At 37.8% G+C, this 22,586-nt stretch overlaps 1 protein-coding gene and 1 pseudogene across 2 annotated transcripts in view; both read right to left on the bottom strand.

Moving 5' to 3' along the window:
- The window catches only part of HS3ST5 (heparan sulfate-glucosamine 3-sulfotransferase 5), a 308,905-nt gene that overhangs the window by 284,553 nt on the left and 1,766 nt on the right, over nt 1-22,586 (bottom strand). The gene's annotated exons all lie outside the window — the stretch shown is intronic.
- LOC128585789 (60S ribosomal protein L21-like) lies at nt 12,745-13,229 on the bottom strand (annotated as a pseudogene).

Here is a 22,586-nt window from a genome sequence, read left to right on the forward strand (position 1 = left end):
AAATGCAAAAATTTCAAATGCAGATTTTATGCCTGACATCTGCAAAAGCTAAGTCACCATGAAAATGTAAATAATTTTATTTTCAGTTTTCTTAAGTGCAGGTTTATCTTGGAGCAAATGCCCTCAGGATTTGTTATGTTCTCACTTAGAAGTGTCCTATTCCTTCCCAGGTGGTCTCTTCCTGCCTCACTGTCAAGGACAATCTTCAACACATTTGGGATAAACTGGAGCATGTGGTTTCCTTACAGACCTCCCTTAAGAATGGAGGTGCTAACTGAAATGCAAAAGAGTTCTATAACAGTGTTAAAAGCACAATGAGATAAACATTCTTTCTTTAGGATTTAGGGCAATTGTGATATGATACTTGAATAGCATATTGTGATGTTTTTGATTATTTTAGGTTTAATGAAAAAGAAATTTCAGGCCTCCCTCTGTTCATTTAACAGACATTCACTGAGTGCCTATAGTGTAAGGCAAGGAACCTATATAGCTAGGAACAAAGGTGACGTGGTGCCTGCCTTTGTAGAATGCACTCTTTAGTTGGGAACACCAACGTCAGGTAAACTACAATCTTCATGAATTATCCTAAGGGTTGTGAAAATAACAGAGTAATGACGGTGGGTAGCCTGGAGGGAAAAAGTCATGGGGGGATGTATCTTGCTCTAGATAAGGTGGTTAATGATCTGATTATCATATCATCAAAACATATTAAAATTCGCACATCAAGAGATTACAGGATATCCTTACTAACATCACGGAAATGCTCTAAGTAGGTTACTTTATTAGATAAACCGAATTTTTCTCCATTTGAGAGTTTGAATTATCAGCTTCTACACATGTAACTGGCACAAGTTAAGACCACTGCAGGGTGAGCAGATGTCACCCAAGTTCCCCCACCCTGACCTGCCAAGGCTCATTAATCTCCACCGTTTAACACCTTGCTATTCATGGCTCCCATCCTGGGGAGTGAACTGTATTCTCCCTCCACTTCAAGTCTGGCCCATAATATAAGGTGACCAATTAGGAAAAGCTTTAATGTCTACATTAGCTAAATGCATAGGGCAGATGTTTTTAAAAGTTCTTAGCAATGCTTCAACTCCACTTCAGCCCTTTCTTCATTGATTTCCATGCAGCTTATTTTTTCTGATTTATCTATCAACTCTTCATTGGATTGTTCAAATTGCTATTTTTCTCCTCCTCACATCTAGTCTCAAGGACCTAATCTCAGACTCTTTGAGCAGATTTTTTTTTTTTAAGAAAGCTGCCTTGGGAAATAAAATATAGGTCACTGATTCTGCCCACCGAGGCTCTGTGCACCCTTATTCCCTATTTCTATATTCAAATACATTCTCTTAAATTGCTTTCCTTCAAGCTCTGTATAACTACCTGAATCCTATCTCTATCTCCCTCTTACAAGTTTTATCCTAAGCTTCGTATATCCAGCATCATGGTTACAAACAGGGGCTCTGGGGTCAGCAGACTTGGGTTCAAATGCCTACCTGACCTCTTACTCCCTGGGGGACCACGGGCAAGGAAAAGAACCTCTTGGGGAAACTGAACCACTTACCTCATGGAGCTGTTATGAGGATTAACCAAAACATTTAATAAGTTACCCAGCACCACACTTAAACCAAAGAAGTGCTCAATATCTAATAGCTATGATATAATTCCATAATCCTTTTCTAAGAATGACTAAAACATCACTTTTGCCAGCCCCTATCAGTCCAAGGGGAAACAAGACACGGGTATTCCCATCATCTTGGCAGTCTTTTGTTTGTTTTGCTTTGTTAATTGGTTAAAAAGAAAAAAAAAAAAAAAAACCTTAGCCTTCCCAGACATATAGATTAAATCCAATTCCCTGTTTATGTAGCTTCTATTAAATGTGATACTCATATATCTCTGATGTTTACTCATATATCTCTGGTGATGTTACATATCCCAACTTCACAGAGAAAGTAAGAACTCAATCCATTTAATTTTTTTAAACTTAATACTTTTCCTTTGGATTATCCAATTTACATGCCCCATTATGTAACTCTTGTGAGTTAAATCCCTCTTCTCCTTTGGGTTCAACGATTATTGCTGGGAGTGATTCCATGGACAAATACAGCTTAAGAGAATGATTTGTACCTTGAAGTTTTTTGTAAACTTGACTCACATATAGTACAGCCTCTAGTTACCAGCTGTCACTGCTATTTTCAGAGTCAGTCTATGGTTATGACTATGTTGAAGCCATTGTGAAAGCCACTTCCAAAGTCTTAGTTAAAAGACAATGTCTTTGTCTCATTTTTTAAACTTATTTTCTTCTCTCTTGTTACCCTGAGTACACAGCTTAATGTTATTTTTCCCATAGATGATTATACATCTTGCTTTTACACTTAACAATTATTTGGGATGTCCTTCGTATTTTAATTAAGTCCAGCTTATTCCTTCTTATGGTTGAATAATATTCAACCATACGAATGAATATACTTTATTTCATCAGTTCTTATTGATCAGACATTTAGGTTTTTCCCCATTTATTGCTATTACAAACAATATTGCAATAAACATATTTCAGTTCCTTTGAAATATGTGTGAAAGGGTCACAGTAATAACTGGATTTATTTATTTTATTTTATTTTATTTATTTTTTTTTTTTTTGAGACAGAGTCTTGCTTTGTCACCTGGGTAGAGTGCTGTGGCATTATCGTTCACAGCAATCTCAGCCTCCTGGGCTCAAACAATCTTCTTGCCTCAGCCTCCCCAGTAGCTAGGACTACAGGTGCCCACCACAATGCCCGCTATTTTTGTTCAGGCTTGTCTCGAACTTGGGAACTCAAGGAATCCACCTGCCTCGGTCTCCCAGAGTGCTAGGATTACTGGCGTGAGCCACTGAGCCCAGCCATAATAATCATTTTCTGAAAGAATGAATCAATAAATGGATTTAATTAATCTGGGCTCCATCTACACACTAACTGAAACTTTGGGAACTTTACCCAACAACTATTAGTCTCTGTCCTCCCTCTTATGCAAAACCCTTCACCCCCACCTAGTAGCCCTGTGAAGATTAAAAATGTAAAGTACCTGGCACAGTGCCTGCTTACTGCTCCATCTCTATGAAAAACTAGTTTCATAAAACTACCATACTTAGAATTTTTTGTCCTTTTTTCTTTTTAATTTTTTCTTCGTTAGCACCAAGATAGATTTTCTCAGAGCCTTTCTCAGTTTACTTGGGTAGAGACAACAGCTCTGCCTCTCAGCTCTAGTCTTTATCTTTCTGTTTGGAATCAGCAGTTCTGGCCCAGGTTACTGCCCTCTGTGTTCCACATCCCCTCCAAGACTGTAAGCAGAGGATGTTGGGGACTCTGCTCCATTGCTCCTCTCAATGATTGCTGCAAATCCTGCAAGTTCAGTGCTGAGTAAGATCTTTCAAAATATATCTACCAGAATAACAGCATAAAATTAACATCAAGGCAATATAAAATCCTCTTCAAAGTTTGGGACAATATGCACTGTTTTAGTAAAATGTATATGGTGATGTAGCTTTTTACACACAGACACATGCATGTCTATGTCTGGCATTTGTTGGTCTGATTGTTGGCAATTGTCTACATCCCAGAATAAAGTAGAGAAAAATAGGGAACACCTGGCACTTTGGAATCACTTAATACTGTTAACAACTTGGGTTACTTGAAGAACAATCTTTCATTTTAATAATTGAAACAGTTCTTATAATAAATGGAAAAAGCTATTTTTTTCTGAAAATCACTGCTGAATTTTTTTTTGTTCCAGTATATAATTTTTTTTTCATTTATGTTTCAGAGTATACAAACTTGTCCCTAAGAGCATGTTCAATTCTTGTTAGTAGCCTTAACTGCAACTAATGGCAACTAATTGTTAGCCATTTCAGAATATCTATCACCAAAGGCAGTGAAGGAAAACTCTCTGCAAATGTATTTCCTGTGCAACCAAAAAATAAATGCGGTTTTAAAGTAGCAACATAATGTGTCTTGGTGAATGTGTATATATTTTCAATTTGTTTTACTCTAACCCTTGAAATGAATAAATCTATAGTGGTCAAGTGGCTTCAGAGCAACTTAACCTTAATTTTGAGATCACACTAAAAATACTGTCTGAAGAACCTTCCCTAATCAAGTTGAAAGAGACAGATGGGCCTGCTTTTTCCTTGCACTGTGTTTATGGTTACATCTACATTTGCTCATATAACATGTTAAAAAAAAATCAGCTGCAGAACTGACATCAGAGAAAGTGATTCTAAATTCTAAATATATATTCTAAATTCAAAAAGGCAATAGTGCAGCCTATCAATTCCCTGTTGATAATGACCAAAAGCCATTTCTGCAACAGTAATAAATGTGAAGACACCTATTTGTGAAAGAACAAGGATCTTGGAGGTCATTTCCATATAGAAGCTACTAAGGTAGTGCTTGAGAAAATTCCTTGTATCTTATTTCCCTCTTTGCCATCTGTAATCCCCAATCTCTGAATGTTTATTTGGCTTACTAAAAAGACTAGAAATGCTACTGAAATATAGTAAGTCTTGGTATCTAATGGCATAGACGGTATGAAACTTCCCAAATATCTGCTGTTCCTCCCTGGGGTAGAATTACGTTTTCTTGCCTCATTGGTGTCAGACTTGGGCAGAGGAATTGATTTGGCTAACAAAATGAACACAGTGATCTGTGTCACTCCGAGGGGTAGGCTTGGAGATACAACGCACCCTCCACAACAATCTCTTCTCCATGTGTTACAAGATCAGCAAGGTTCCCAATAAATGGTTCTAGGATGGTTGGGGTCGCAAAGACCACACAGCTTGGAGCAGAGTCCCCAACTTGCAATGGACACACAGTGGGAGGGAGAAATGAGCCTTTGAGGTTTTAAGCCATCGAGACCGGTCATCTGTTACCTTAGAATAATGCATCTGATTCCTAACAAACACGGTATGGAGCTGCACACCAGAATGAAGAGGGGCTTTTTTACCTAGAAGGCATGAGGGGGAAAAAAGTATGGCAAGATTATGATTGGGATTAGAGAAATATAGCTGTTGGGTGAAACTACCTGGCTCACAGCTAATGACACATGAAACTATTAAGAGGTTAAGGACTCATCTTGGATGATGATGGTGTATGTGTTTGGGGGGAGAAGAACAGGTAACTTTTCTAATCTGTTCATACCAATAGTGCAGGAGAGCTTAAATTTTATCCTCAGGAATCAGGCGTTTCTCAATGTAACCTATAGTGAGGAATACGATTGATGGCAGGATTCATGAATCTGTGGAATCAGAAAGATTGAATTTAATCCCTATCTCTACCTCTTCCTAACTGTTCAACTTTGAGCGATTTAATTTAAGCTGTAATACAACAGACAATGCATGTTATGGGTGGCATACAATGGCTGCTCAATCAAGGCAAGTCTTACCAGTTCTATGTATTTAGTTTTCACTTTCCCTTTCAATACACGGAGAGCTAAAATACACAAAGTTATCCTGGGAATAAAGCTATGGTGGCCTAGGGTTAGGTAAGGAGTCAAGGCAACTTTAACTTTAGGACCAAAGAGGGTTCCAAGGCTATTTTAGAGGGACACTGAGTCAGAAGATGAGAGCTCTGGTGCTGCCTCCTTCTGTCAATAAAGACATTTTGAGAAGACCTCAGTCGGAGCACCTGGGAGGGAGCACTGATCTCCTCCTGTCCTTCCTTAGCTCCTGAGAGCTACATGTTAGATTCAAGAGGAGCAAGGAGGAGAAAGAAATGTATATAAGATAAACACAACCAAATAGAATAGTTGGCGTACTGCTGTGGCCATTATTGCATGTATAATGCAACTGCACAAAAATGTTTATCTACTCTGAATCTTTTTTAGACAACAAGGCTGCTTGGACTCATTGGCACAAAATTTAATGCCTAGGTAAGAATAATTGGAAAGCTGGGGTTCTGGATAATGTGACAGAATTATACCTATGTTCCCTTTAATATCTTTTCTGAAAAATCTTATCTCTTACTTGGCCCTGGGGGAGAAAGTACTTTCCGACATGGGAAGGTTTCTGGTTTCAGCTCATCACTTTTATTCATCACTTACACATGGCTTTTGACATTCAATCGTAGTACAATAGAACAAAATCCTTGGACCTAAAACATTTTGATGCAACATTAGCCTGATGGCTTTGACTCCAAGTTTTGAAAAAATGAACACCCTTCCTTCCAACTTATTTGATCATTATGTAGCATAAGATTTATTCTGTAATACTTTCTTGCAGATATTTTCCCATATAAATAAATTTCCTTGTACGCTTGAGGTGTCACTTGCTAGCTATTGACATGTTTTTCCCTCCTTTGCCTTTTGCCAGCAAAAGTCTATTCCAATTTTTAAGACGACTGGTCTTAGATGTGCATCTATCAGAACCCTGTCTACACAAGGGTTCTTCAAAACAATGATGTTTTGAAAGAAGACATTCAGCTAACACATCCAGGTGCGTTCAGATGGACCAGGGATGGGCTCTTCAGGCCTGAATAAATTCCAAGTATAGCTTTCTCTCACTTCTCCCAGCCTCTGGGATCACTGATCTTAAGTTTTCTATGATTCTAATTGCTGATAATGTGTCTCATCCAACTTAAGGGATATTATAGCATAAGACAACTACGTCTGGTCAGTAAAGTACTATAAAACTAAGACATGATCATTATATACATAGGAGATGTCAACAGCTGGTACCAGGCCAATAATCATAAGAAAGGAACATTTAAACAAAGATTCTAATATTTACCATACTATACTATTCATCCATTACAAAGATGGTGACTTTACATTTTTTGTATTAACCTGGATGAAGCTGAAACACATTCTTCTTAGTAAAGTATCACAAGAATGGAGAAACAAGTATACAATATACTCAATACTGATATTAAGCCAGTAGATGACCTAATACACACCCACATAAGAGAAAAACTCAATCCAAAACATAAAGAAGTGGGGAGGAGTGGAGGGAGGGATTGAAAGAAGGGATTTGTATTCTCCCTTAATGGGCACAATGTAAGGGTATAGGGCACATCTGTTGGGTGCAGGGCACAACTACAAGAGGAACTCTACCTGACAAAAGCAAACATTGTAACCTAGTTGTTTGTATCCTCATGTTAACCTGAAAGAAAAAAAAAATTAAGATTCTACAAAACCTTGGGGATTTGTTTAAAGTGTGAAATCGACATGGAGTGCAGCAGTCTAATCTTCCAGTTTTTGAATGAATGGATTCAGAATGAATTGGGTATACCATGTGAAAAAGATCTGAGCATCTCCTAAAAGTAGCAGATTTGGCTTAGGCCCGAGACTCAAGAGGTTTTTAACAATCAGCAAGATGCGGTGAGTTACTCAGGCATAATGAATGAAGGGTTAATATAAGAACCTATTTAGACCACAAAAGTAGTCTAGGCTTTATGGAGAAGGAGGTTCCAGTTTAAAAATGGAATAAAAGTATTATTGTCCAATATTGGTCAAAATTAGGTAACCAGTTCAAAAATAGAATAGAAACACACTGAAAGTGGTGTTGCTTTGTTAAGATGGGTTGGGTTTGGGGATGGTCTCACAAGGAGTTTGAAGAGAAAAATTTTGGATACAGCAGCTGTGCATATGAAATGTAAATGGAGATGAAGGGAGAGGTGTCTCAAGGAGTTTTGCTGCCTCCTAAGATTCAAATTCGTTGTTTATTATTTTTCCCTGTCAAACTCCTGTTTCCTCGATTCACTGTTAAGGCAGGTTTCAAGACAAACAAAAGGAAACAAAACACAAAGAAAAAACAAACCCACTCAGTTTAATGCAGGTATACATGGCCCTGGTTAAGTTTTGTCCTATTTTCTATTTAGAGCTTCTCAAATGAGCTCAAGGTTTACCTTCCCTGGGAAGCACTTTTTTTTTTTTTTTTTTTTTTTATTGTTGGGGATTCATTGAGGGTACAATAAGCCAGTTACACTGATTGCAATTGTTAGGTAAAGTCCCTCTTGCAATCATGTCTTGCCCCCATAAAGTGTGACACACACTAAGGCCCCACCCCACTCCCTCCCTCACCTGGGAAGCACTTTATGACCCCTTCCCCTCACTGCCTTGTCTCTGCTCTTCTGTTGTGACACTTCATCTACTCATGATTTCATGCAACAAGTATTTGTCCAGCACCTATGATGTGCCAGGCAATATGTTAGCAGGCCCAGGCTAAATTGGTGAATACAAATTCTTGCCCTCCATGGAGTTTACATTCTAGTTGGTAAGAGTGGAGAAATGAACAGTAAATGAATTACATTTACTGTTAATGTAAATTTACTTTCCCTCCTGACTACTTGAACCCAGAGGACTGTGTTTTGTTTATTGTACATAGTAGACTTCCAATAAGTATTTGCCTAACGACTGAATATAAAATTGTGAGTAATGACAATATTAAAAGTCAAAGACATTCCTAAAAGAGAACATTTGAGCCTTTATTCCTCAGTACTAATTTATGAACTAGCACAGTAATTAGAACAGTTGTGGAGTAGCGTTTCCAATTTTGTAGATCTAATTTTAGAAAGTTTTATGGTTGAAACACTGAGTGTTCAAACACACCCAATTCCAGTGAGCACAATACTTCTTTTCAGTCAATGCCCTTGAATCCTACAAACTTTTTTTCCAGTGAAGAATCTTCTGTTCTAAAGCACAAAATAAAAATAAACCTCTATTCATAATAGGATTTAAACATCAGAATATTGTAAGACTCAGTGGGGCTTTAAATTTGTCAATGCCCTTGAGTCCTATAAACTTTTTTCAGTGAAGAATCTTCTATTTCAAAGCACAAAATAAAAAGAAACCTCTATTCTTAATAGGATTTAAACATCAGAATATTATAAGACTCAGTAGGGCTTTAAATTTAGGGTATTAGTGAAGCTTTGTGGTTTAATATTCAAAATAACTCTTAAATGGCCTTAACTGAGCATCCATTTAGATACTTACATTTAGCATCCACACAATTGCTGTTTCTTGGAATTGACTTTTAGAATAAATCTCCTACAAAACAGATATGCACCTGACATTTTTTGTTCTTTAAACATCCTTGTGAGAATCAGTGTTTTACAAATAAAGACGACACATTCTCCACCTTATACAAATTTATTTAGCACTAGTCTGGGGTTGTGAACACAGTCGATGGTCCTAAAGTACTTGTGTAGCAACAAGCGTCAAACTAGTGGGCTGGCCATATCCTCTGCGGATGCTGTTGTTTCCTGGCCTCAGGACCTCTGTAGGCATCTTCCCTGTTCTTTTGCTTACGCCCACTAGAGGGTGAGTGGGAGGGAGGAAGAAAAGACAATGAAAAAGTGCAACAGATCTGGGTGGCACCTGTGGCTCAAAGGGGTAGGGTGCCATCCCCATATGGTGGAGGTTGTGGGTTCAAACCCAGCCCTGGCCAAAAACAAACAAAAAAAAAAAGTTCAACAGATCTGCTCTACACTTTGATGATGGAAATTAGTTTGAGGATCAATTTAGGATTTCTCTATTCATATTCATCTTGCCACTCATTGCCATGGATACATAAGTTGATTTTTATGAATATAGCATTTATAATGGCAAACTACAAGATGGCAGTATATTATACTCAGTCTATTTTTACACTTGAAAAATACATGCCATCCAGATAACTTAAAACAGCATTGTGAGAACACACTACGCCATCCGATAAACACAAGTTCCAGATATGAAACATCCTATATTTTTTCATCAGATCTTAGGCTACCAATAAATATGTTTGGAATTGAGTTCTTTGAGTATGAGAAAAATAGTTCTACGATCATGTCGCAATAAACTGACCTGTTTCTATATCTTGAATAATATACTTAACTAATGAAAATAACAAATGTCAAAAGTCAAGGGCTGCTAGTTTTAGCCATCTTCACAATACCTCTTCAAGGTAGTGGAACCTACCTACGCGCTATGGATTAAAAATGTTGGCATGGTGGTATTGTTCAAAATACTGAATACCTTTTGCAATGTTTGGAATCCCGCCATTCTGGGTTCACCTTTAGTAAGAATAGCCAGGTAAGAGATCTAGATAGGTCCATGGAAACGGATTAATAGGGGTTGGAGGAGATAAGTCAAGCTCATTTACTACAAATAAAAATGAATGAAAATTACAATCAATTTTAGAGTGTATATAAAATCCAATACTTGATTGCACATGCTTTTCAAATCCTCTGTCCATCAGAGATGTATATAGGGTTAATTACAGAAAAGAAGGAAAGTAGGAAGGCAGACTAGAAAGAAGAGCAACAATAGTGTCTTTAATACAATCAGGGTTAGCTACTTTCTTTTTGTCTCTGGCACTCAAACACCTCCATGCACGCCCCAACAGACAGACAGACTCACAAACACAAAAACACAATTCCAGAATGGGTACCCATGTCTGGCACTGGACTACTTCTTATCCTTGTACAATCTGCCTGTTTCCCTAAAAAAAGGAAAAGAAAAACACTTTACAGCCTCTGTTTTTCTTCCCTTTCGTAAAACCGTAGACACTCCCACGTAGCACAAGCTCAATTCCAGCCAAACTCTGTGTGTTTAAATAAAGAAAGCAGGTCTTCCAGTTCTGTGTTAGCAAAGTCACCTCTTACTGCCAGCGCTAATGCTGAACATTTAATAATACTTTATTGTCATGAGCAGGAATCTGCTTCGCTAATTAAACGCAGCTGTCAGTAATTACCACTTGTCAGTGGAATCTATTTTAGGGAGCTCTACTTTAAATGATAAAAGATGGGCTTGATATGGAGAGGGTGGGATAGGCAAGGTGACTGCTTACTCCCCAGATCAGAAACTCACTGTTTTTTATGATGAATGAGTAACTTTACTGTAATGATATTCTAACTGGATTATTCTGTATTTCTTTAGTGCGTGAGGGATAAAGTTTGCAATAAAATAAATTTTTTAATATCCCAAATCTAAATGTTACCCCTCTTTGTATGTAATACCAACAAGTATTAGGACTTCCACAGTCATCAATGCGTCATGACAGTAACAGTTCATAATAGATGGTAAATCTGTAAGAAAAATATCAGTGGTAAAGTCATTATAATCACTACCCTCAAATGTTTAGTTCAGCATAAATGTACCTTCTAAGTGCCAGCAAACTTGATCAGACACAGAGGAGAATCACTTTGAAGGTGGGAGTAGTAAACGTTCATTGCATACATATTTCTCTGATACGCAACCAGGTTTTCCTCTGGGAAAATGTTTAGACTTCAGTTTTGGCTTTTGAAAATTACAAACAAAAACAATTCATGGCATTTGCATGTAATGTTAATTTCTCTGATTCTGAAATAATATAAAATTCTGTAACAGCCCTGCATCTGCCCGCGTAAAAGCAATGTCAGGACAAGGTCAAGCAAGGCAGCCGGATTTGCTCCATGGGGTGGGCACTGGGGCTGCGCAGATGCTGGCACTGTGCTCAGGGTCCAGGGGGAGGAGAACTCTTGCTCTCACCTCCCCTTACTTCCCCTGACATTTAAAATGCACGTGGTGGTGATGGGCAAGGGAAGCTGGCATCTCAAAGAGTGAAGAAATGGGGTGATGGAGGGACCCACTGAGGAAAAGTAGGTGCAGCAGGAAGTGTGGGCAAGGCCTGGCGTGCACAAGGAGTTTGTACCCCACTGAGGCAGAAAGACTTGTCACACCCCTCAGAGTATCCTGACTGCACCATCCTTCTTCTCCCGCTATCTGTTTTACATCCAACACTCTGATAGTCCTCGTGTTACTGGATAATTAATTATCTTGTTATAGGTCCCAACAAATTTGGCAGCTACTCTTCTGAATACAGCATGCTATGGAAATAGAATTAATAAGTTCACTTTGTGGTCCCAGGAGAAAAAAAGTTGGTAAGTTGGAAATAGTGAAACAAGGTAGAACTACCTAAATTCATTCTTTTAAAATACAGTAGTCAAAAGACACTCACTTACCTTCTTTTTCTGGTACTTTGGTTGAAGAAGGCATAGTCCACTGGGAGAGGCATGAATTTCCCCTTTCTCAATGGTATAAATTATCACCTCCTTTCCTGAGAAATTTGGGTTCTAACAGATATTTCTTAAAAACTGTTAAAAACTTCAAGTGATTGACATCTCAATAAAAGAAAGAACACATTAAATAAAAACTCTTAAAAAGCAGGGTTTATTCAAAGAGAAAAATCAAGAAGATAAACATGGATGGTGCGTGGGACTTCTGAAAGCCTTTTACTTTTATGGGTTCCTGCACCCTCTTTCACTGCAGCCCTGTGTCCTGTATCAGCTGATGACATTCCTGGAACACCTTAGGTGCTCAATGAATGCTGGATGAATGCCATTGTCAGTTTCTTGCTGCCCACTTCAACTAGATGAGGCAAGTAAGGGATGCTTGGTGACAAGTATTTAGGCAGCAGGGACAAAGGTGTGTTTTCTTTCTTTCTTTCTTTTATAATAGTAGCCTTTTATTTTTAATATCTATTATGCGAGGAAGTCATAGGGAAAAGGTTCTGGCCACTCAGGGGCCTTTCCATTGAATGTGACAAAGCTTGCTAGACCTATCATGCCATGAATTCGCGGGGAATAGGTTCCAGCACTTTATGCTTCTGCTCAGCTGGTTCTCTTGGTTCTCCTGTGTGCTACGCTGTACCCCTGTTATGCCATGAATTCGTGGGGAATAGGTTCCAGCACCTAACATCACGGCTCCATTGGTTCTCTTGGTTCTCCTGTGTGATATGCTATACGCCTATTATGCCATGAATTCATAGGCAATGGGTTCCAGGAGCTCAGGCTTCCTTCCGTTGGTTCTCACAAAGTGGGCTTCTCTGGGTGGAGGAGGCTGGTGCTTCAGTTTAACACAGGTACTCTTCTCTTAGGTTTCCTTCTTTTTCTGATCATTTTCCTTTGCACGTTTCAGGAAGCTATCTCGGCTCTTAGAGTGCTTAATATGCTCAATATGAACATTAACCCTCTTGGCAAGAATCTTGCCCTTAACATATTTGTTTACAACAACGCCAACAGCATGCCAGGTAACATCATGGACTCTTCCAGTTTTGCCACGGTAACATCTGTGTGGCATGCCTTTTGAACAGTACCCATTCCCTTGATAGCTACAATATCACCTGTCTTGTAGATTTGCATATATGTGGCCAAAAGAACAGCTCCATGTTTTCTCAAAAGTCTAGAGAACATATATCAGGTGCCTCTCCTCTTTCCCTCTGTGTTTGGCATTTTGGTGAATTACTGCAGAATGGTGTCTCTGGCGGAAAGGGAAGGCCTGCTTTTCATACTCTGGTCGGAGAGGGTCAGGGTTAGGAGCATAAGGACCTCGCTTTCCTACATGTGTATCCACAGGTGCCACAAGGACTCACGTTCACAAAGATCCTCACCCCCTTTTCTTTACTATATTCCCTTCCTACATCAGGTTTTCTTTTTTCTAACTTGGGGAGCTTGGTTCTCCTCTGGAATAATAATAAAGGATTTATCGAGCCTACTTTAGGCATCTAGGGAGTCCCAGCTTAAACAAAGACGGAAATGTGCACAGTTACGAGAATGTCGGTCCCAGCCCCAAACTGGGTGAGAGAAGAAGGCTCAGACCCAGGCTCCTAAGTTTGGCTCCCCAGACAGGTGACCACTGGGCACAGGGAGGAAGTGTGTATTAGACATATTTAGGGATTTTATAACACTTTCTAGTACAGTTACTAATACTATCCCATTTCACTTTCAAGTCGCCCACTTGGGATGGTAAATCCTATGGCCACCTACTTCTAACACATTCAAGTCCTTTGTTCAGTTTTCCAACATTTCAGTATTTTGGAACATTTAGAGTATGTAGGGAACCACCGATAGATCAGGAGTGGCTGACTGTTACTGTGATGGAAGTAAGTTACCGAAAACGTCATGCTTGCAGTAGAGTAAAACTAGACCTTTTCTCAAGGCAGTGGAATTATTTGGTTATCAAGAAGCTACTAAAGTCAGAAAAAGAATTTATATAAATATGTGTGTGTGTATATATGTGTATAAATAAATGTGTGTATATATCTCTGTATGTATGTATATATATGTGTGTATATAAATCTTTCCATAGTTAACGTACTTTCAAAAATAGAATGCAGTCAAATTCTCACATAAGAATTTCAAAGTAAATTTATAATTAAAAACAGAAAGGATTAACTAGGTTACTTTTTTATTGCTGATGATTTTCTCTCAGCTTTCAGACACAACATGGGAATATAATGTCTACATTACTGGGGGACATTAGTTAATACTTTCATCTACTTTAGAAGGGAAATAAAGAATATAATATTTAATTTTTTAATTTTAGAAATAATGTAATGAGTCACCTAAATGGTTATGGTTTATATACTATAAAAAATGTATTAAGGTTTTAAAAGTATTTATTTATTTCTAAGGTAATATTGTATTTTACACATTATACTTTTGAAAGTAATTTTATATTTTATTTATATGTATGGTTACTTACCAGGGAAGGGCTACACATATCTAAGAAAAGACTCGCTTTCAAATGTTTGCCATTAAACATAGTACTCAACAGGCCATTTTTATTTCTTTAGTACTAGATAAGGATCTGTAGGGAGACTATCATATGCTGTTAGTTAATCTTTTGGCCTTATTGAGTTTTTCCTTTTAGTCATGGTAAAATAATTTAATTTCATACTTACATCAGATCTTAAAAGAGAAATCATATTCTTATATCTCATTAAGTAGACACTAACAATTGGTTAAATGTAAATTCCTTGCTTTATAGGGAAAATTAACTTAAATAAATAATATTATCGGTTACATTTAAAAGAATTTGAATGGAAGAAAAACTCAAAAAAAATAAACATGGACGATTAAGCAATGTTTTGAAGCTTTCTTGGTCTTGCGAGTAGAAAATAAAAATAAAAGTTGCCTAGTTTTTTATAGATTAGAGAAATGGAGACTTAAATTCACCCTGAAAAATTAATACTCCCGCTTGGTGGATGCTTTCTCTGGGGCACTTAGAACCCTAAAGAAGAAAACAAATGAGTGAGTTGGGAGAAGAACATGGGCGGGGTTGGGAGGTCATGGTGGAGTCTTCCCTGCTCTCCTAGGCAGAGCTATACCTTCTCCCCCACACCGTACTCTCATTGTATATTCTCTTCAACATCTAACACAATGAACACTAACGTGCTTCTTTACCAGCTGGGTTTCCTCTTGGCCTTCCAAGAGGAAAATCATTTTATTCTTAGCACTCAGCACATTGCCTGGCACACAGTAGCTCTCAAGAAATGAATACTGAAATCAACTAAGCGAGTAAGATAAAAGTCTAAAACAGTCAGACAGAGGGAAGGATAAGATTTCTGCAATGAAGATGTATTTAGTGCTTCCGTGATGCGAAGCACTGGGGTTTTAGGTACCAGTGGGGGGCAGGTCTGTGTTTGTGTTTGCGTGCATGTGTGTATGTGGGAGAAGTAACAAGTTAATTCAACAGAGCATGCCCTGCGCTACAAGGGAGGAGCAGAAGGCTGACCTGGTTTGAGTGAAGGTGGAAAACCTGCAAAGTGGGAGGGAAGCAAACGAAGAGAAGCTAAGACGGGAGACAGAGAACCCACAGGCAGAGGGACCAACATGCACAAGGGCATGAAACCATCAAGGAGCACGGTGCATTCCTTGCTTGGAATCAGCAATTTCAAGGACCTTGTGGAAGAGTGGCAGGAGATGAGCGCCAGGCCGGGCCATGGGAACAGTAAGGGCTTCCTAAGACAGACTGAACTAGTATCAACTAGCAAAGGCAAAGGAAGGCAAAGGATATAGCAGATTGTTAAGCAGGAAAATGGCACGATCATGTTGGCAGTCAGCAAACAATTCAGAAGCCCTGGCGAGGATGGAGATCCGAGGCTAATAAGGTGGCTACTGTGATTCCCGTGGGATGTGACAAGGGCCTTAACTAAAGCAGGAGGGTCAGGGTTGGTGAGATAGGGAGGTGTTCAGGATGCAGGACTGTCAGGTCTTGGTGACAAACTTGATGTGGGAGGAGATGATCCCGAAGTACCTGAGTTCCTATGATGATCACTGTAACTCGCTATTCCGGGTTTCTCACCTTCCTTAAATGTCTTGGATGATATCGCCAGTACAGAAGAGAAAAATGACACAAGGTATTTGAGAAAATATACTATTAAAAATGTAACGGTGTGTACATATTCTCAATCATTCATCTTTCTGCTGGTAGTTCAGAGGTGGTAGTCCCTTATTTGAAGGATGCAAATATTTGTGGAATTCAGAAACTCCAAAATTAATGCTTCTTTAACCCTTTACTATCTGGTCATCCATTTCAGAGTGGACAGAGTATGAGGATAAGATAAACCCCGGTTAAGATAAAAAAATTATCCATAAAAAAACAGAAAATAATAATTAAAGCTAATATTTATTAAGATTTTCTGGTGTGCCAGGTACTGCTATTGGGACAACGGGAAATGATGTTCTTCACTTTTAAAGAGTCAAATATCAGGTTCAAGTGGGGACCACACATCTAGTCTAGACTTGGAATCAGAAATACAATCATACCTACATAAAAATAAAATGGAAATAAGTATTCCCCAGCTCCTCATCCAACTAGAGGCCCACCAATCCCTCATGCACCCTAGTTCCATCCTGAGTACCCAAGCCTTCTGCACCATTCTCCCAGATCCCTCCTGTCTGGATCAGCTCTCTGCTTCAAAGGTTTTGAGCTGCCTACAGTAAGTAGCTCTGTGTCTGCCCCATTAGACCATGTACAAAGTGACATGGACAAGAGGTGAAAGGAACACCATCCAACATAATCCCTGTCCTTGGAAAGCACTCAGAGAGGTGGTCAACAGAATGGCCCTGGTGCCTTTGCTGGGTGTTCTCAGATCTTCAGGAACCCTGGAGTTCCCAGTGGTAAGCTTTTCACTTCTCCACACTGTGACCCCAGGAAGAAGGGATTTTTTCCAATGTCCTCTAGTCCTACTATTTCATTCAGCTCAGGAAAAGTAAGGCAGTTAGGAACTTTAGGTCCCAGGCTCAGCAAATGAGAAAATTCCATTTGCACAGAATGTCAGTTTCCCATACCACGTACAGAGTGTGGATTCAATGACAGTCATGTTACCATGTAAGGACGTTTTGGTTAATAACAGACTGCATAAATGACAGTGGTCCCGTGAGATCACACTACCATATTTTTATTATACCTTTTCTATATCTGGATACCTCAAAACTTACTATTGCTACAATTTCCTACAGTATTCAGTACAGGATCGTGCTTTAGTACAGGTCTGCAGCCCAGGAACAATAGGGATGCTGTAGGCTATACCAGCCAGGCTTATATATTCCGTGATGTTCACACAATGACAAAATCACCCAACAATGCATCTCTCACAATGTATCCCTGTTGTTAAGTGACACGTGACTGTACTTAGTGGGATCTTGGCAGGCTTATTTAAATTCACTCATAAATAGATTTAATAGTTTGCTAAAATTAATATCGTCTAGCTCTGTTCTAGGGGCCACTGCATATACATGTGAAAATAGATTGATGTGACAAAGATATGAAATTAACCTTTACTAAAATTAAACTCTGCTTTCATTTGTTGTGGAAAAGATATAGTGGAGAGTCATGGGTTCCCAGGCCGAGAAGTCCAAGGAAAGTACTAGGGGGTTAACTGCAACTGACAAGCCCATTAGTGTGGGAGTTAAGCGTGGGCTGTGAAGCCCAGGTCATGGGTTTGAGTCATAGCGCTACTCCTCTAGCTCCAGGGCCTTTCTGGGCCTCACTTTCCTCATCTGTGAAATGGGAAAAAATGATGACATATGTCTCATTGACTTTGCATAAGGATGAAATGTGTTAAGACCTATGACTTCTTGGTACACGGTGAATATTAACTAAATGTCACCTATCATCATTTATTATTTTTTCAAAGATAAAGAGGTGGATGAATACTTATGATATATTAGGAAGAAAGACCATGGAGAAACACATTTCTAAGCTTTAAAAACCTGAAAACGAGAATAGCATGGTGGCTAACAGAACTAAGTAAACTATTTTTAAAAAATCTAAAAATTAAATTAATATTAACCTTTTAAATCAATATACCCATATTTAATGGACAGAGTTAAGAAATACCTTTTACTTTTATATAATAAATCCTATAGAGATTTTAAAAAATATATAAAATTTTATATATATTAAAAAAATATACATAAGTCACAAAGAAATTTCTATGTATCTTAAAACTTCCAATTCATGTTACATATAAAGATAACTGCTTCAATGCCTTTAGCAGAAAGTTTTGTTCTTCTCCACTTCCTATATCTATATAAAAGGATGTTTCTTTCAAACAACGTGTGAACTTCTATACAGGAGCCTTATAAGAAAAAACTGTAAAGGAGCTATTTCCAAAGCCTTCTCTCAATGTCTGTGCTGGGAATAGGCCTTTAAATCCAATAATACTTTCATCAAGCTTAAATATTAAAACACATATGTACTTCTTTCTTTGTACACTTCTCTCAAGAGTAAGAGAAGTCACAAAACCTATGCATAACAATGGAGAACAACTGATTCAAATATGCGCACACTGCACAGAATGTGCTCACTATGTTTACCCCTTGATGATGATGGTGTGGTGATGTTAAAGATGATGGTGACGGCAGCTGTATCGATTATTACTCCCTGAAGCTTCACTAAGAAGGACACTCCATGCTAGGGATTTTATACAGATTATCACATGGATGTCCACGACCTGGTATTTTCTATTGCCATACAACAGATAAAAATGACTAAGAATTAGAAAGTCTAAGTAATTTGTCTAAGACGCCACAGCTAATAAACAGGGAAGCGGGGATTCTAATTCAGCCAGTTCTATCCAACTTCAGTACTTACGCTACAATAAACACTTTCTTTATGTTGAGGCACGTTCAGAATTATTGCAATTTTTTTCATTGACTTGAGTTAGCTAGCTATGGCAAAGAGCATTACAGTGACATTTTAATATGTTCCTGAATAATTTCCCAAACTATACGCAAATAGTAAGATTGTTAATATTTATGACAGGACAGTTGTTTTTTCCTCATTAGTATTTTAAAGATTTTCCGTTACTTAATGGTAATTGTGTCTTGTATGCCTTTTTAAAATACAAGGTCCAATTACAGACATTCTTCTTTGCCTACTTCTAAATATAAACATTTAAATCAGTGTATTATTTCACTCTTCTTACACTAACTTCCTCCTTTGATCTCAAGCCATTCCATCTAATAAAAGTCAGTATTCCACAGAGTTTCATAGGTAGTAATGTCCTGAGATCATCATGACAAAGGAAAATGTCTATTCAATATTAAATCATGTCTGAAAACTATGCAAATATAAAAACATTCAAAGTTTCTTTTTACCTCTGGCCTAGCAACTTGTAGAATACCCTGCATGCAGTGAACATTAATAGGATGCTGACTGTGTGTGGGTAGGTGTGAACAGAATATGTCTCATCTCATGCCCTCCACACAATTCCGATTGCTTTGGCAAACACCATATGCTGAAATAACACGTAACAGTGACCCCTGTGCAAGAAGTTCACATATTAAGGACATCTTGGGAAGCATAAAGCATTCAGTATCAGATCCTCTGAGCTATTAAAACTACTTAAATATGGAATCAGTTCTTAAAGTTACCTAATTTAAAAGTAGCTGAACCTTGGGAAATTATTGAGTCCATTAAAAACTACATTAAGTTATAGGACTATGGTCATGAGTTGCTTGGTTCAGGTTATGTCACTGGTTCATTACAATTGCCTTCCTTATGAATTTCTTAAATTGTCATAAATCTCAGTTGCTGGAATCTATTTACTTTGCGACTTACACTTGCTCTCCACTTGGCCCCTAATTGGTTGTGTGTGTGTGTGTAATACACACAAGACACACAACCTATTCAAGAGCTGTGGCATAGCAGAGTGGACTGTCTGGGCTTAAATGCCAGCTCTGCCAGTTAGTAGCTGTGGAGCTGGAACCATTTATTTAGGCTCATGAAGCCTCATTTTCCTCATTCCCTAAATGGCAATAGTAATAATAACAATAATAGCTTTACCTACTTATTTTTCCTCTGTAAAATGGGGGATAAAAGGGAGGCTGCTATAATTAAATGAGTTAGTTAGTAGAGCTCTTTGGACAGTGTCTGGCATATAATTGAAGGTTATCACAAATGTTTCCTAATAAATGGTTCAGAAGAGTTCACCACACTCCAAGTTTTTAATATTAAACTTGCTGAGTGTTTATGAGGACCATTCTCAAGATGATGCTAGCTTCACAAACCATATATGCCACAAAGGGATTCTCTTCTTATTATACAGAGGTATTAGACAAAACATAGATACATATATAAACAGAAACATAAGGATAAACCACATGTGTGTATATAACTGTTTATACGTATACCCCCACTTGCACAGTCAAGCTAGGTAAAGTGGTCTGAAGTTTAATCAACTCAATCATTACTACTTCTTAATACTGATAAAGCTTCCCTTCCTAAAATTTTTCAACAAGATGGAAAATTATTAATTATTACTAAAAACAATGAAACTTGCACATGAGATTTGGAAAGATTCATTTATCTTACCTACATACATCATGTGATTTCCAGATATAATCTTTTTTTTTTTTTTTTGGTAAGTATTAGCTATTCTAAAATGTCTTTCTTTTTTATCTTTTCTTTCCTTTTTAAAATTTCATAATATTAGGGGGGGTCCACAAGTTTTGTTTACATACTTTCTTTCTGTACACATTGAATCAAAGTTGTTAGTGTGCCCCAGTGATTTTTAAATGTAGTTATTAATATGTTACTTTAATTGCACTTCTGCAGTAAAGGTCAAGATACCATCAAAACTCAAAAACAAACATTACTTCCAAAGGAAATGAAATTTTTCAACAAGTTAGAGTCTAGAAAAATATATAAAAGATTGCACTTCTGTTGGTTTTAAATAATTCATATTAAATTCATAGAAAAATTAAAATACAGGATTGTTCTAAATAGTTAACAACAGAATTCATAATGAAAGGTTAAACTAGTTACTTTTGTTTTGAGTTCCCCTCCACCAAAGAAAGTATAAGTGAGGTTTTCTTAACATGACTTGTTCTCTTTCTCAAACTATAAACTTTGACTTGAAACAAACCATAATTCCATTATCAAACAATAACTCTTCACTTAATTGCAATAATTTCAGAATATGAAAATATTGGAATCAAGTATTTGAAAATCCAAACAAGTCACACACATAAAGAAAAATAAAAATACATAAGTAGTCGCATCATTTCAACAACACAACACTGGGGTCATTCCTCACATTCAATCTGCAGAGATGTTAGAGTCATTTTTAGCAAGTATTCTCTTCTGCTAGCTCTTTTTACTAGGAAATTATCTTAAGAGTTATTCATGACTGAGGGTTCCTACAATAAAATACCACCCTGCCAAATATGCCAAGACAGTCAAAAAAATTCTCTCCAACTAAAATGTCCACATTTCCCTTTTTCTAAAAATTCGTATCCAACTATTTTTTGTTAACTTGCTCATTTACATATAATTGCATTTTTAAGAGATGTTATTGCTTCTGAGATTATAAAAAGTAAACAGATGAGAAAATTAAGGAGCAAAATATTTGTTTATGAATTCCAGTTCATTTTCCCAATGCAACAGGAACATTTGCTTATAAATGAATACTAATGACATATTCAGATCTGGCACTTCCCCACAGAAAGCACATAGAGAAAGCCGGAGCTAGAAATCATAGTGTATAGATAGTTTTATTACTCTAAGGTATTCAGACAAAGAGCAAGAAGATTACAGTCAACGTCAGTTCTCTGAAGATGAGTCATATCTCAATGACAGGGTGGATTAGGAATAACGGTAGAATTTCGGGTGAAAGCAAAGTTGGCTCATGCACAGCCGCTATGAGTTTTGAGTCAACAGCTCTTTGCAGACCACCTACTTCAGGCAAGATGCCGCTTCCCTGAGTAAGCCATTACCCTACAGTTCTATCTGCACTGTGTAGGAGTGAGCATCCTGCTTCTCCCCAAATCCTTCCTTATTCTTTAGAATGACTTCCCAGTTCATCTTTGCATATTGTGTGCGCTCATGTGTTCCATAAGTACTTTTTAGATGAGTAAATATTCAGCAAGTAAGAAGGTTATTCATTCGAAAACATCTGGGTATGCCCGGAAAACAGGGAGGACAAGCATAATGGAAACACTTTGAGCAGCACCTCCTGAGAAAGATGTCAAAGGAAACAACGTCAGATGTTGAAATCAAAGCATAAGCCCTAGTTTGACCTGTACTTACTGTAATGCTCCACTGAATGCTGTGCTCATAATTTCCCATACTATCTGTTTAGGCATCTACTTGGAAACATTATTTTACATGAGCAATGATGTTCCCATATATTTTATTAATTGAGAGAAGCATGTTTTTATAAAGGCCAGAGCAACTTGGGAGAGGCCAGAGCAGCTATCCTTTGCACTGTTAAAACACCTTGCCTTGGAAGCAGTCAAATTTAAGCAACGGTTTCCTTTCCATCATTTGAATTCTTTTCTCTTGTGTCTCCACCAGTGTAC

Source organism: Nycticebus coucang, chromosome 5, assembly GCF_027406575.1.
Source record: "Nycticebus coucang isolate mNycCou1 chromosome 5, mNycCou1.pri, whole genome shotgun sequence".
In the NCBI taxonomy this organism is placed as follows: Eukaryota; Metazoa; Chordata; class Mammalia; order Primates; family Lorisidae; genus Nycticebus; species Nycticebus coucang.